Source organism: Lepisosteus oculatus, chromosome 25 (genome assembly GCF_040954835.1).
Source record: "Lepisosteus oculatus isolate fLepOcu1 chromosome 25, fLepOcu1.hap2, whole genome shotgun sequence".
In the NCBI taxonomy this organism is placed as follows: Eukaryota; Metazoa; Chordata; class Actinopteri; order Semionotiformes; family Lepisosteidae; genus Lepisosteus; species Lepisosteus oculatus.
The window spans coordinates 14,493,610-14,509,009 of NC_090720.1; the positions used below are offsets into that span (position 1 = coordinate 14,493,610).

A 15,400-nucleotide genomic window follows, 5' to 3' on the forward strand; every position below is an offset into this window, starting at 1 on the left:
TATACTGTATTTGTACCCATTCATAAAGCAGGGCATTTCACTGAAACAATTTGAGTCACTCAAAACTACAACAGCAGTGTCTCACCCGGGCTTCAACCCACAACCTTCCTGATCTAAGTTCAGAGCCCTCACCACTGCTCCATAGTTTCTGCCCATTCATTATTCTTCTTTACCAGAGAGCAGGTGACTGTATTAGAATATGGGGACAGTGAGTTACAGAGCCTCAGAATGACTTACAGAAGAAAGAGACAAGGACTGAAAGTCCAGGGAGGTTGATACAGTTTTCCTCTTGTTGCTGGGGAAAGTGGGAATCTGGTTGTGTATCTGGATTTAAGGGATTTTTACAGAAGCTGTATACTTTAGGCAGGTGACAGACCACTGTGTATCAAGTGGTGTGTTGTGTAAAACAGAGTATAAAATGTAAACTAACTTGTATTCCAAACTACTTTTTATACTGCATATGAGTATTTACATATTCAGCATTTTTACAGTATTTCATTTTATACAGTATTATACTTTAGCATGGGTGTATTTTATTATTTCTGCTCAGTTACAGTCATGCTGAGAACTCCTGTCTAGATGACTCCTGTGCCACCCTACAATTTTTCAGAATTTTATCATTCCTGCTAACAGATATCTGATCTTTATCCCTTTCCAGTGTTTTTGTGTTATTTTGTTTTTGTGTTGTGCTTCTGTGTGATTGCTGGGAGCTGTCTATCTCTATGGCAAATTGGCACTATTCCCAGGGAATCTCAAGGATGCCAAAATATTGTATTTCTTTTTCACAGCACTGTATGTTAACATGACAGAGCCTGTGTCAGAGTTGTCAGGATGCACAGTTTCACAAATGCATTCCATTCCAGAGGGCTAAATTCTTTAACTGGGTTTCCCGATCTATCAAGTAGATACCCTGTATAGTTCTTGCACTACACTCTTCCAGACTCTTGGGATGAGACGGTCTCATATCTTGGTCCAGACATTTACTGTATAAGGGTTAGTTAGGTGCACTGTGATGGTTTCTGTGGATGCATTTCACATTTAGATCTTAAGCAGGGAATACTAACATTTGGAAGTTGTCTGCCTGCTCTGAAAAAGGAATACAGAATTTACATTATTTTTAAATGGCCAATTTAATATATAATGCACATTGCCTAAGATTACCTAAGATCTGTACCATAGGGATCAGCGGTGATTAGATTACCCCTGTACCAGTCAGAGAGTGTTTGGAATTTAAACCTGTTAATGGAAATTCAAAGACAGTTTTTTACCTGCAGTTTCCTGTTATTCATTTAATTCTTATTTGCTTCCTATCCTATTAAGTGTGTCTGCATGATTCTGTTGTGTGTAAGCCATGCTAAATCCCTCTGCAAGTAAAACTGATTTCTTAAATATACTACACTCATATTGTTCAGAAAGTGCTGAGTTTAACACAGGATATTTACATTGCAGTGCTATTATGCTTATAGTCTTTGTTGGGTATTGTCAAGCAGTCTCGTCAAAGTTTTATATTACAATTTCATTTAGGATTGTTTTTCAAAGAACTATCCCACGTGTGCTATACAGTAGCACACACTATATTATTATATATATATATAACAATGGTAAAAAAGAGAAAAGGCAAAGCAAATTAACCCAGTTAAAAAACAAAGTAAAACTAAATTCTATAATAAAGGTTATAGTTGTAGGGAAAACCAGTTCAGGGACGCCAATTATGTAATCATAGTGGCTCTCTGAAGGCACCAGTTCTGTAGGGTTTGGGCATTTACTGAGACAATTATTAATTGTAGCAGTAAATCACAAAGTTGATTCTTTTGATGGCTTTAGAATCCAACCATGCGACATAACTCAAACAACGCACACACACAGGTACTAATACACGAGGATACATTTATTAATACATAGAATATGCATATAAACCTAACAGATCTTATCGAGAGGGTTATCAGAATACAAAAGGTATATATTCAGTCAGTTACAAAGTGTTACACATATCAAGAGGACATACGTTCAGTATATCATTCATTAAGACCGTTTCGTAAAGTGAACTTGGTTATAACTTCTACATTAGATACTCAAACAAGTACATAACTCTTAGGAATTAAATTGATATCAACTGGTTTGGATAACAATTGAATTATCGAGCTGTTTGCATTGAAGTTGAATACTCATCCAATCTCTGGGGATTCAGATCTCCTGCGGGCACAAAGAAACAGTTGCAGGCTGTTGCTGTCCAATCCGCGCTCTCTGGCTCGGTGCCAGGCTGTGCTGTGCGGCTTGCGACGGTGCGCTGCAGATGCTCACTGACCGGCTAGTTAGTGTTGGCTTTAACTAGCAAAGTTTGCGCACAGGAGAAAAGATGACTGTGGGTCCCAGCAAGTCAGGAAGAGGACCGGTTCGTTCCTGATGAAGAGCTAGTTCTGAATAGTGATTCAGCTGTCCACAGTTCCGATCTGTTCACGAGGCCTGCTGCTGGTTACCCTCTGGCAACCTCCACTCTAGACTCTTAGAACAAAGGAAAGTTCTGGCACTCGGACACACTGGCCGTTCCGTGGTTGTCCGGGCTGAGTCTCAGGATGGTCAGGAGGCGCGCTGCGAAAATGTCCTGCCCTTGGGAGCCTTCTGCTCCTGGGCCGTCCTGCCCTGGAATTCTCCTTTGAATTCCCTTTAGAACAGTCCACAGAATCCTCTCCAGAATCTTACTGAATCTTACCGAATCTCACTCTTGTTGAATCTGAATCTTGTTGAATCACACAGGCTCTCTGTGTTGCCTGTTTTTACCTGGAGGAACTTCAGCTCATTGATTGGCTGAAAGTTCCATGGGCATCAGAGTCCCACGTGGGTTACTCGGCCCTACCAGTCCCTGATTGGTTGATCAAGGTGAGATATGAGTCACTTACTCCTGACATTTAGGAATGCAGTCCAGATGTCCAACTGGCACTCCCTAGACAGATAGGCGCCAATGGGTGACCATTGATCATGATAGCCAGGCTTAGCTAAGTGCATCCCCCTTTGGGAGCTGTCCTTATCAGGAAAACATCTGCATGAATAGTTTCTCTGTGGCTGCACCACAGAGATGAACAGAGAAATGGGGCCTCATTTGGGAAGCTCAGAAACACTTAGTTCTGCCTTATTATTAAGCCTTGCCGCTACACAGTGAAAAATGAATGAGTGAAAAGACAAGTTTTAAAATGTTGAAAGCTGTAGTGTCTCCAGTTGCCACACTTCAGATTACCCGGTCCTTTAAATTTACAAACACTTGTGCTTTGTAAATTCAGGTGGAATTTGTGGTGCAGCACCAGGTGGAGCTGCACATTGGTGGTGGTGGAGGGGAGTCCCCATTACCTGTAAAGCATTTTGAGTGGAGTGTCCAGAAAAGCACTATATAAGTGTAAGCTATTATTGTGCAACATTTGTATTGTTTATCTTCTACAGCCCTTATGGCTTGTACCTGGGGTTCCCAGCTGTATCCGTGCTGTGCTGTAGCTGTGGTCAACAGGTTTTCTGTGTCTCTTAAGGTTATAAAGAGATGGGAAAAGGCTTAAATTTGTTAATTAATTTTTATAAACAAACCTATTAAGCCTGTTGGCCTTCAGGGATACAAAGGTCTCTGCAGTTCTACAGAGCCCAGGAGATCTAGGACAGGATTACTTGGTCAGTGGAGTTTCCTTAGACTCTTAGAATTTCCTTAGAATTGTTCAAAACACTCTCAAACTTTCCCTATTCCCACTTTCAAATTAGAGGAACCTCTCCATAAGCTTTCCTGATATTGTCAGAACAGTTAACATAGCAAATAGTCACAGAATTGCACAGAGCACAAGCAGAAAATAAAACAAAGACCCAGGCAAATTATCAGATCTTTTCTGGCTTCTGTACAGAGTTCCATGGGAAAGGAATGGAAAACGGGAATATAAAAGCGAAAAAAAACTTAATATTGAAGCATCTACACAAGAGTCTCATTGTTCTTTGTTATTCTTCACTTATTCAGGATCTAAATGGCAGCTGTCACTTCCTTTGTAAGCGCTATTGTAGAACTGCTTTTATCTTTTGTATAGCACCATTTCAAATGACAACCACATTCTGTGTGAAAGTACCTTTACAATGACAGTGAGATCAATGAACACTATCCTCTGACCTTATGTACACATATAACATAGTAACTAGACCACTCTGGCCTCAGAATTATGAATGGTATTTCAAGCAGCTGTGCACAGCATATCCATTAAAGTCCCCTCTAATTGAAATCAGATAGTAAATGTGTCCGTCTCTTGGAATAAGACAAGATTTATAAATGATTCTTATTTATTTAAAAAAAGTTGAATTAAAAAATACATTCAAATCATATATTATTGTTTTGGTGTCTTTTTAAATAGCTGTATTACACTTAGTGGTAGTACTTATACTTTGCAGTTTCTAAGAGTCTTTTAGACGTTTGTTCCATCTCTGAGCAATTGTTGTGTCTGTAGTTAATTTGCTGTGAGAGAATGAATTTCTGTGCCTACTATACTACAGCATTCAGTCTAGTGTACAACTTAGTACATGTATACCTGTATGCAGTAAAGGAGACTATACACTTTTTCCAAGGATCACAAATTATTCAGCCTGTCTCTACATTTGGTCTTGCTGTTAAAATGGTTTTTGAAGATTGTGTCTCTTCGAAAGGCTGAAAGAAGCAGCTGCCTGATTCTCTTCATGTTCAGCCTAATTTTCTCTCCCATCTCAGGATTTTGTCTCTGATCTGTTTATGATGCTTGGTTCTAGACAGGTAGTTGCACTGAGTTATCATTTGTTTCAGCTAGAATTGCCAGCACTGTTTTTCAGTTCTAGTCACTTTTTTAACTTTAGTGAGTTCTGTGTATGTTACCCACAGATTACTGGCAACAGTAATTTAAGTCCTGTTAAACACAGATCATGAAGATCCTTGCACTGTGTTTCTGTATATCTGACAGGAAAACATGGGTAGTTGACAGTGATTCATCATACATTAGGAACAAGTAATGGGGTTTATTCCATGCTGTAAAGAGAAGAAAAGAAACACAAAGTGTTTTTCTTCTCTTTACAGCATGGAATAAACCCTTTAGTTGTTCATTTGCAGCTTACGCATGCTGATGCAGCTACCTACTTGAACTACATCATGCATTAGTACTGTGAAGTTTGAAACCAAACTTCAGCCTTTGTTGAAGAAACATATTTGTAAACTGTTTTCTTGTCCTCTCAGACAAGTGTGAAAAATGTACGGAAAGGTAAAGGTTTTTGGAACTGACGCTCTGAAGTCCATTTCATTTCTTTTAGCAATATACAGTAATTATTTATAAAGTAAACCAGCACCTATGCTGTTGGTCTTTTTCAGTCTGCAAAATCACAGAAAGGGCATGGGATTCCCTTTAACTTGGTAATCTCAGATTAAACCCTCTCAGCCAACTCTTGAAACCACAAGACATTTTAGCTTGTTGCTTTCTGTCTTTCTGTGTGTTAGTGCTCTTGGACAGAGGTTGTACAGGTGAGACGATGAGCTGCCAGTGGGGTAGCTTGTGCAGTGTCTTTTCTCAGTGTGCAACGTCACTGGCCTTAGAAGTATTTTCTGCTAAGAAAATGAAAAAGCTTACAAACTTCCTTGTTTAGCTAGAAGAAACATATTGATTCAATAATCTGGTCTAATGGTTTCTAGAAAATAATAATACAATTATTAATAGTAATAATGTATTTGGTTGACATGTTTTTCAAAGTAACCCACAGAGATTGTAATTTCCTTCAATCTTTAGTTCTAAAATTGTAAGAGAGTGACAACTAAGAATCCTTTATAAAGGAATAAAGGAATGTGCTTGAATTAAAGATTACATGCTGCATGCTTATCACACTTTGTTCAGTCTTGTTCTGATTAAGTCATCCCACTGTGCTTCCACTAACTTAAAACATGTAATAAATGAATTAGGCTTCAAGGGACTGGGGTCCCCAAGGCTGGTTTGATCCTTTCCTCTTGTGTGATAGTACTGTCTATCTTCTTTACACTAGCTGTGCAATAGAAGAATGTCTGTTGAAATATTCACATTTAAAACTGTTGTAAATGTCCTGTATACTGATTCAAGGCATGGAAAGGGGATACTAGTTTACAAATATGTTTCATTTAGACAGTACGTCACATGTCCAAAAAGTGTCTGTCCTTTCTAGAGGGAAATCTCAAAGCAAAATTGTCCCCTGTGCAGAGAGTCATTGACTGCCATTTGCCATCTATTGAAGACCTGTATAAATTCAGACTAAAGAAGGGGTCAGAAAAGATTGTTGAGGACACCATCTGTTTAAAAAAATTGCCTCGGGGAGACGCTTTTCCTAGTTTATTAACCAATTAGACCAAGTAATTAAGTGAGATAATCTGACCCCCTTCTTCCAGTACACAAGTAGTAACAAATTCCATTTCACCTGGACATGTTACAGTTTCAGTAAAGAAACATCAAATGACCCGTGGCTTTCTGTTCCAAAAAGGCTTTATATATCCAATATATTTTCATTTTCTTCTTAAATGGTTCTTTTTATAATTTCTCCCAGCCATCCAGAACAGGTGGCCTGTTGGACAGCTACAATGAATGTGAACTGGCAGTGTGGAGACTGTCAGAATCAGAGTCTGTAAGCTGCTTGAGAATCAGGATAGGAAAGATCTGCAGTTTCTGAGAGTGGTCTGTGCTCAGGACTGATGTGATTGCTTGCTTTTGTGGAGTGTTTCATATAACCCTAATTGGTTAGAACACTAGGGGCAATGTATAAACTATACCATATATAACTATAGACAAAAAGAATTAGAGCACATTCACAAGATTATCAGAGAAATTATCATCACCTGTAGATAAGATGATTTCTTTCTATGAAAGAGAATGAAAATCAACATAGATCTTCTAATCTTTTGGGAGTAAATACTGTAGGTATGGTCTTAGGTGAAAAAAACATGCAGGTTTCTCATGCAAGAGTAGCCAAAGAAGTCTTAAATTCAGTCTGCATATATCGTAGGGAAAAGGTTACTGATACTGTAGGTACAATGTCAGGGGCAATCAATATCTCAAGTTGATATTTATCCTTGACCAGAAAGGATACACAAGATGATGAAACATCTTAGACAGGAAAAGTGGAGCTGCTATTGTAAAGGTTTATAATTTAAACAGGGTTGGTCCATCTTTAGTCGATTAGCTGCTTTTCCTTCTATTAGAGAAAATATGGTTATACAGGTCCATGCATAGATCCTCCAGTCTGTGCTGCCCGGAGTGAAGAATCTGATGCCTTGCTATCATTAAGGGTTGTCCAGGAGTGTGTCTCGTCTGTGAGGAGCACTTCACCATGCCAGACACAAGCATGGGGTCTTCACATGATCTTCCTTTCCTGTGCTGTAGGAAGCTGTGCTGTCCTCCTCACAGATACAAGTGTGGCTGCACACCCCCTCAGGATGGGGGTGGGAGGCATCTTAGCAATGGTCATTTCTTCACTGGCTATAATTAACTATAAACACACAGCTTGCAGAGGCTGAAGAGTCTGCTAGATCCAGAGGCCTTCTGTCATAGCCTAAAGCTGTCAAATTCACTCTCCAGAGATACTACACACAAATCTTGTATTGATTTTAAGGAAATGTTTTAGGTTTTACTGTTGTTAAAAGTTGACTCCTTTTTCTGAGCTAATTTACAGCAACATGTTATTCCATATCTCTTCTCTTATCCTTTTGTTTCTTGTTTGACGTTGTAATATAAAATCTCAGAAGGTGAATCTGTTCCAAATATTAAATGACTGATATTCTATACTGTGAGAAGTTATACCTTTCTTTTTTGGTTTGAAGTTCCTGAAGACTGTATAGGAGGTCAGCTGAAAAACAATGAATTGTTTTACTATTGTCGTTATTTTAACTGCAAGGGGTGTAGATTGAACTTCTCAGTGCTGTAATGTTCCAGCTGGTTCTCAGCCTGTTTGGTTCTCTCTCTTACTGTGAGCCCTGCAGACTAATTATTATTGTGTGAGGTTTGGGGCTGGCAGCCAATATCCCAGCTCTCTCTGTCTGTGAACTCTGCTTCCTCTCCCCTGGAGCAGCAGGCTGATAAACCAGCTGCACTCTCTGACCTGGGGAGGACTAGAGACAGGGCTTGCTCCAGGCTTAGGGATGTACAGAAGCACAGCATACCAGCCCATTAGTCACGGCCTCGATCTGGGATGCTAAATTATCTCTGTTTACTTTCCTGCACGTCTCTGGGTAAGCTCGGGAAAGGTGAGTGAGGTTTGTAATTTGTTCTTCTGGTTACCATGCTCTTCTGAGTTTTCATTCCCCTTGTCTTGCCTGCTGCCTTTGTTTAGTGATTGTTTTTGTGAATAATGAAGTTGTGTTGACGTGGATCTTTGACCGGAGTCAAGCAGCTCTCGCCTTATAATTTCCTTCTTCCTCCTCCAGCACACTGGCTGCCTGACCTGCACAGTAATGGGTTCACAAATGTGTAGATAGGCAAAGTGGAGGGATGCCAAGGCACACTCAAAACACAGCAGTCTTGGACACTTAGATACTTACTCTTGTAATCACCTGCATACGTATATCCTCAGCCAATCAGAGCACCCGGAACATAATTGTGCCCGTTATCCATCTGGGCAGAAGTGTTTCATTGCTTTATCATCCCCACCCATGGGAAAGCTACTAGAGGAATTTTACTAGTTAGACCATTGTCTGTTAATTGGTACACTCTACTTTTACAGTCTTAATTTCAGGCAGGTGCATTAATACACTTCCTGGCTAGAACAATGTCAACTTTGACATTCATTTTAGCGTCTCTTGTGGCTGTTTTGTCTGTGATTTGTGGTTGATTCAGTTTTCTTTCACCAGAACAACACAGAGCTCTACGTTTTAAAAAGTTATTGTTTTAACTTAAGGGTACCTGTTGTGCCCTTGATGAAACACAGTTTCTTTAGTTAGGCATGTGGATTATATGTTATAATGAGCTCTGTATGTTTCTCATAGGTGTATAAAAAGATAATAAAATAACCTTGGCAAACAATCAATTCTAACACCCTCTGTAAATGAAAGGATGCACAAGATTTTAAAAAATCAAAACAGTAATTTAATCTCGTAGGTGTAAAAAAATATAAAATTGCCTTGTCCAACAATCCATGCTCACATCATCTCTGAGCACTCAGTAAATATCAGAAGAGATTTTTCATATGACTACAGGCTTTTTGTGAACAAGATATACTATACAAGAACAAAGCATTTTACTTGTTTATGTTAGGTATTACATAATGCTGCTTTAAAGTAATCTTTAATTATGTTTTACCTATACTCTATTTTTCTTTTTTTATTTCAGACAGGCCAATGCAAATATAAAATATATATTTTTTAAATAAAAACAAGAGAAATAAGAATTAAGAATAGTTAACGCTGTCTTGCACAGACCAGAGAGGTGTCCCTGCTCATCTGCAGGTCTGGGCACAGTGAGAGAGCCAGGCTGGTACCAATTACAAAGGGACGTACAGGATCATGTTCCTTCCCTCTCCGCCTCTGTAGGCCAGTCAGATCACTCCACACTCCTGCACAACCAGTGTCCGTGAATACTTTTGCAATCACCATTTGTTTTTTTACGTTTTTCTTTGCAGCTTTTGCTTACATTTGCCATATGTCATGTATAAAGTATTAGATTTCAATTCGATTCCCTCCTTCATGTATTGATTAAACATCTTAACTTTACACATGTAAGTCAACAAACTGGGACACCATTAAATCAGGTGAATACTTCTGCAAGACTCTGTATATGAAATCCCATCAGAAGTACCTATTTTTGGAAAGTTGCTGCTCCCTGGCCTGCATACCTTTTCCATTGTTTAGGTTAGTCTATGAGATTAAGCCAGGATGTGCTCTGTGCTCATGTGGGTGTGGACTAAACCTCATGGACCCATTGAGCCCCTTCCTGATACCAACATTACTGGGCTGTCTTTCCAAGTGGCGGTTTCTTACTCTGCAGCCATCTGTTTACTCATCGCCCTGCCACAGCTCCCAGTCTTAAAGCAGCTCTAATAAGAACCCAGATTTACATCTCATTTTCACTCTCAATCAAGAAAGTCAATGGCAACAGATGTTTTAATAAAATCTATAGCATGTCTGTGCTCGCAGGCAGGATTAAGTGATTGCTAAGCCTTTGAGAGTTCTAAGCATCTCCATTAACACAGTACATTTTCTTTTTGGACAATGATAATTTTACTCTTACAACAAGGGTGGATCAGTAAGTTTAGTAAAAGCTGTCTTACTTGCCATAACAGCCCTGGAGGATATAAAGACGTTTCCTGTTGTGTGCATGTTGACACCCACAGACCTTCTAACTGAGAAAGCAGGCTTGTCAGTTGTTTATAACTATCTTGAGATCCCTAGGGAGAGATGATTAATTCTAAGTTATAAACAGATATGCTTTTTTTCACAGCTGGTTCGCAATCCTTGTCTTTCTCAATGAATCATGAGGTGCAGGTCAGAACTGCTGGTCTATTTTATTTTTCAAGCAGTGGCCAATGCTTCCAAAGTGGCCTCAGCTGTTCTTTATGTAACTTCGATTAGTCTGGCCAGAAGAAGGCTGAGGGCAAAATTGAGTGCAGGCTGGAGAGCCTTTTATATCTGGCTGGTGATGCGTGTCGAATAAAAGCCCACATTTTGGGGAGGAGTCTAGCTCCTCTGTTTGAACTCAGGTGGACTTTGGCTTTCTGCTTATTTTGCTTTCTCACTTTGCTGTAAGATTGACACCCATTTCAGATCTGGGTGACTCCTCCAGAGTCCAGCTAGCCAGAGTTACACTGCTGCTGTGGGATCCTGCTCAGAATAGACGCCTTTCATGACTGAATTCATCACAAGTGCAGATGACATGCTATTTCAACAGCATGGCATCCTGACTTAATCATTCTTGCGAAATTTAAAGCTTTATAAGGGTCAATCCCTTAATGCTCACTATGCAGGAAGTTCTCTTAAAGCTGATAGTTGGGCAGTACATATGGATGTTTTTAAAATAATGAATTCTGGAGGTGTACAGATCTGATTATATAGAGCTTACTGAATTTCCACCAATGTTACCACCTAAATTAAACAGTGTAAACGGTAAATGACACAAAGTTTGGGTAAATTGTCAGGATTGTAGCAGAAAAGGCTGTACCATAAGACTTTAGCTCTTAAAATGTATTGTGTAGTATATTGAGTACATTGTGTGTGCTTCCTTAGAACAGCATGAGGCCAAAAGCTTGTGTGTATACTGTTGTAGTTACATCAGTTAGGTGCTTGGTGGCCACTTTCCATACCATTACATAGTAATTAGAAAGATTTTTACTAATATATAATTAAAACAAAATGGTAGAAAAGTTCATCAAAGTTTTATTGAACCATGGGCATCAATTTTGACTATTAGTACCCTTCTAGAGGTTTATGTTCATGTTTTGTGCTTTTATCTTCCCTATTGGAGCTAACAGACCAACTCTCCTTTCTACTTCAGTGTGTTGTCTCCAGTGATTGGACTGATCACAAAGATAAAGGTCTTGGACGAAGTAATGAAAGTACAAAGCCAGCCTCTTTACTGATGACAGCAGTTATGAGAATCACACAAGGGGCTGAATTGCGGTGGATTCCTCAGTCAACAGTCAATGCCTGAGACACACTGGAATTTAAATCAAGGGAAGTTGTGCTCAGGCTTTGCAACATGATACTAATAAGGAATAGTGTGTCCATTGGGTACCCTACCACACAAATGAAGTTTTAGATTTATAAATATTCGAAAGGAGAACAAGAATGATTGTAAAATGTTAGCTGAAGGAAACCAAAACTCTTCAGTCTAGAAGAAATTTAAAGGGAGTGTGAGAGGTTCAACCCAGGGGACTGTTTCACAGTCAATAGTGAAACAAGGACACAGAATAACAATAGCAAAATAAAAGGTGATTGATTAGAAAATGAAGAGTAGGAAATGCTTCATTACACAACTAGTTGTAGGTGCTTTGAACAGGCTTTTCAGTCAGATGGGCAAGACCCATTCCATCCATTTTCAAACAACTTTATCCAACTCAGGGTCACTTTCCCAGAAAGTAATGGACACAAGAGGGGGTACATCCTGGATGGGATACCAGTCCATCACAGGACACATACAGACACAAACACAGACAGGCTCACACCAGGGCCAGTTTTGCCAGAAGAGGACACATAAATTCCAGCACCCCAGTCCAGAACTGAACCCCTTTCCCCAGCACCACGAGGCAGCAATAACAGCTAACCGCTGTTACACTGTGCTGCCCAGACCCAAACTCATGTTTTAAAATTACTGAGCTACTAAACTGCTAAATGAGAAAATTGGACTGAATGGCCTCCTCTTGTTGACAGCCATTTTTATGTTTTCAAGCTAATTTCTTCGATCCAAAGGTTTTTGAGTTTGAGTAGTCGATATAAGTTTGAAAGGGTTTTAGTTTTTAAATCAATTTTCATTTTTTAAAACAAATTTTCCTCAGAACAGATTCAAGCCATAGGCACATGAAAGAATGACTTAGATAACAGCGAAATCCGGCAGCTAAATGCATGAAGAGTAAACTGTGGAAATAAAAATGAATACTGTAGCTGTTTTTATCCCCTCAGGTTATCAGGGAAATATACATAAAGCACTATGCAATATTTGTTAGTTGTTCTAAAGGTTGGATAAGTGATTAAAGATTTTTTTTTATAATGATAAGACATTTTCTTGGCAGAGAAAATGTCTGGGCTTAATTTAATTGCTTTTGCATTTTTAATGCTTTAATGTTGTGTGTGCTTTTAGACTTGATGGGTATGACTGCCCTAATACCAAACTGTATGAATTTTAATTTCAATATCCTATATGAAGGATGTTTTCATAATTTGTAGGGTCAGCAGCAGTCTGTTTTAGCTGACAAGTCAGGGAATGCATGACTGTCTTTCAATTTAGCTAATTCCGATAACTCTGCTTGTTCTGATAAAAGAAATATTAAATTAAAATAAATGAGTCGGTGCATTGTGCTGGCAGCTGTAGGGGCTTTATTTCAGCTAGTTAATGTCAGCAAAATAGAGACTGTTGATTGTCTATCCTAAGAAATAATAGGAATAAAAAGTCAGCTTTTTTATTGTTACACTAAGCTGTTAAAGTGCAGTATGCAGTATCAATATTAACCAAGCAGCTGTCTGTTTTGAATAATTGGTCATTACTCAAATCAGTGGTGCAGATCTTGTGGGCTAAATGATCAGGATGCACTCAATTCTGAGGAGCACAGGGACATATTTTAGTATCTTCAAAATATGAGAAAAAAAGCGCAAGCAATCCAAGGATTTGTTAGTATGAAAACTGCACTGCTACTTTTAAACTGTTGCAGCAGGTTTACTCCAGACTTGCCTCTGAATAAAACTAGTAATATTTCATGTGGTTTTCAACATTGATTCTACATTTTTAGAAGGCTGTAATCTCATAAGCTTGTTTCCTGCATAATTCTATTAGTATGACACCATGCTGTTTGGATATAGTAAAAGCAATCTGTTTTGATTACTGTTGCGGTTCCTAAGTAATAAGCAGGATTGTAGATGTCACTCATAATGTGATGCAAATAGCATTATGGGATTGAAGCTGTCCTATCACAGTGTTTCAGAGAGGGAATGGCCTGCAGCATCCAGAGGAAGAGGAACTTGGGGCTGTAGCCTGACAGGTGAGATCTGGGCTACCACCTGCGCCATTGCTGTTGTACACAGCCCCCATGGCACAAGACAGCTGTTCCAAGAACAATTTGGAAGGAATGCAGGCTAGGTCATGTGGTCTGGTCTTACTGCATAACTTGGATGGGAGAGGTTTTTTTCCTCTTGTTGTACAGTACAGTGAGTATAAGTTTCCAAATGAGAAGAAGTCATTCATTCTTGTCTTTCTTTATTGTTTATTTGGTTTCTATAGCAGTTAATCAATCCCAGCATCTTATCCATTTCTTGAAGGATCATAGCGAACAAACTTTAAGAGCTTGGCTGGGCAGTTTGTCTCACACACCCATGTACCTCCTGGTTTCAGTCTGAAGACTCTACTTGTTCCCGCAGAACCTTCTCTGATCATGGGGCTTAGAGTGGCTCTTCAGGTCTGGATCATTTCGCATTCCTTTTTCAGAAGAACACTTCTCTTGTATCGCAAAGGGGTTTTTGTACTTCAGAGTTATTTTTTCCTTCTATCTAGTCACTGGACAATTCTCATTGTCTCAGCAGCTTGTTCATTGCGATTTAAATGAATCCTCAAAACTCTAGAAAAGATACAGGCAAGTTGAGCTATTATAACGGACTACTGGATCTAAGCTCTCCTTGTGAAAAATATTGTAAAGAGCTCCTGCACATGAACATAAACGTCCTGTATGTTTTACTCCAGTGTAGCTGTTTCTGTTTCCCTCATCCTCCAGTGCCCTCATGTGATGATACAGTATGTATCTGCATCTTAATCGTGACAGAAAATGCTTAATCGTGTCAACCCCAGCCTTTGTTTTGATCTCAGCACATTTTTATTATTAATACGTGTTATCTCCAGAATAGGTTTGATCCAGTTTGTGCCCAGACCGATAATTTTCAATCGATAGCCCAAGATAATCCAAAGATTTATGGCGATTTATGGCGATTACTGTCTTAAAAGATGACTGCCATATTAAAGCCAAGATTTTCTTTGTGCTGTTAAAAACTGACTACTGGCACACCGCATTTGTTATACTAATAATTTGGATACAGTGTTACGGCATTTGTGTTTCTTGATGGCTCACAGCCATTTTGTCACAGTTCTGTGATATGTATAATAAAGAGCTAACATGTGCCAAACATGTCTGCTACAGTCTCTGCCTTTCTGCAACATAACAACTGTAATGAATAATATTGCTAAATCACTCCAGAAGTCATTCAAAACTTATCATCTGACTCAGACTGCTATTAATTCCAACAACAGAAACTGAGAGGTGTTTCCGTCGAGTACCCTGAAACATGTCAATTAACAGATATCAAGAAGAGTTTCAAATCTTTCCTGCATGACTCAGGAAATACTTAATGCTTAATTTTTGTACTGCCTGTTTAAAAGGAGCTCATCCTCAGCTTTCTTTGGTTCATCGATCAAGTGAGGAAAATAGAGCACATTACCCATCCTGTTTTCTCTGTGTACAGTAGCTCAATGTAATGATACTGTATGTAGGAAATCTGAGCAAGGGAGTGGATATTTTGTGTGGGATCATTATTGTTTGGAAAACTGAAAGTATAACTGAGCTGTTCTGCCATCGCTCTTACTTAATAAAACTGTGGAAAATCAGAACCAATATCTTTATAAAGTCAAGTATTTATAAAGATCACTAACCAAAACAACTAGTGTTTTGTTCTTTAATATCTATATATTTACTTGTTTAGTTTTATATTGGTGAGGTGATCATTGGT

General features: G+C 38.9%; 1 protein-coding gene across 5 annotated transcripts in view; it reads left to right on the plus strand.

Moving 5' to 3' along the window:
- LOC102682811 (kazrin) overlaps positions 1-15,400 on the plus strand; it is a 618,046-nt gene that overhangs the window by 182,814 nt on the left and 419,832 nt on the right. Inside the window, exon 1 of one of the 5 annotated variants that reach the window (XM_069184017.1) lies at positions 8,166-8,233. The exons of the other annotated variants lie outside the window; for them this stretch is intronic. The gene's annotated coding sequence lies outside the window, so the exon portion shown is untranslated. Of the gene's footprint in view, positions 1-8,165; positions 8,234-15,400 lie in introns of those variants that run through there. 5 annotated transcript variants of the gene reach the window in all.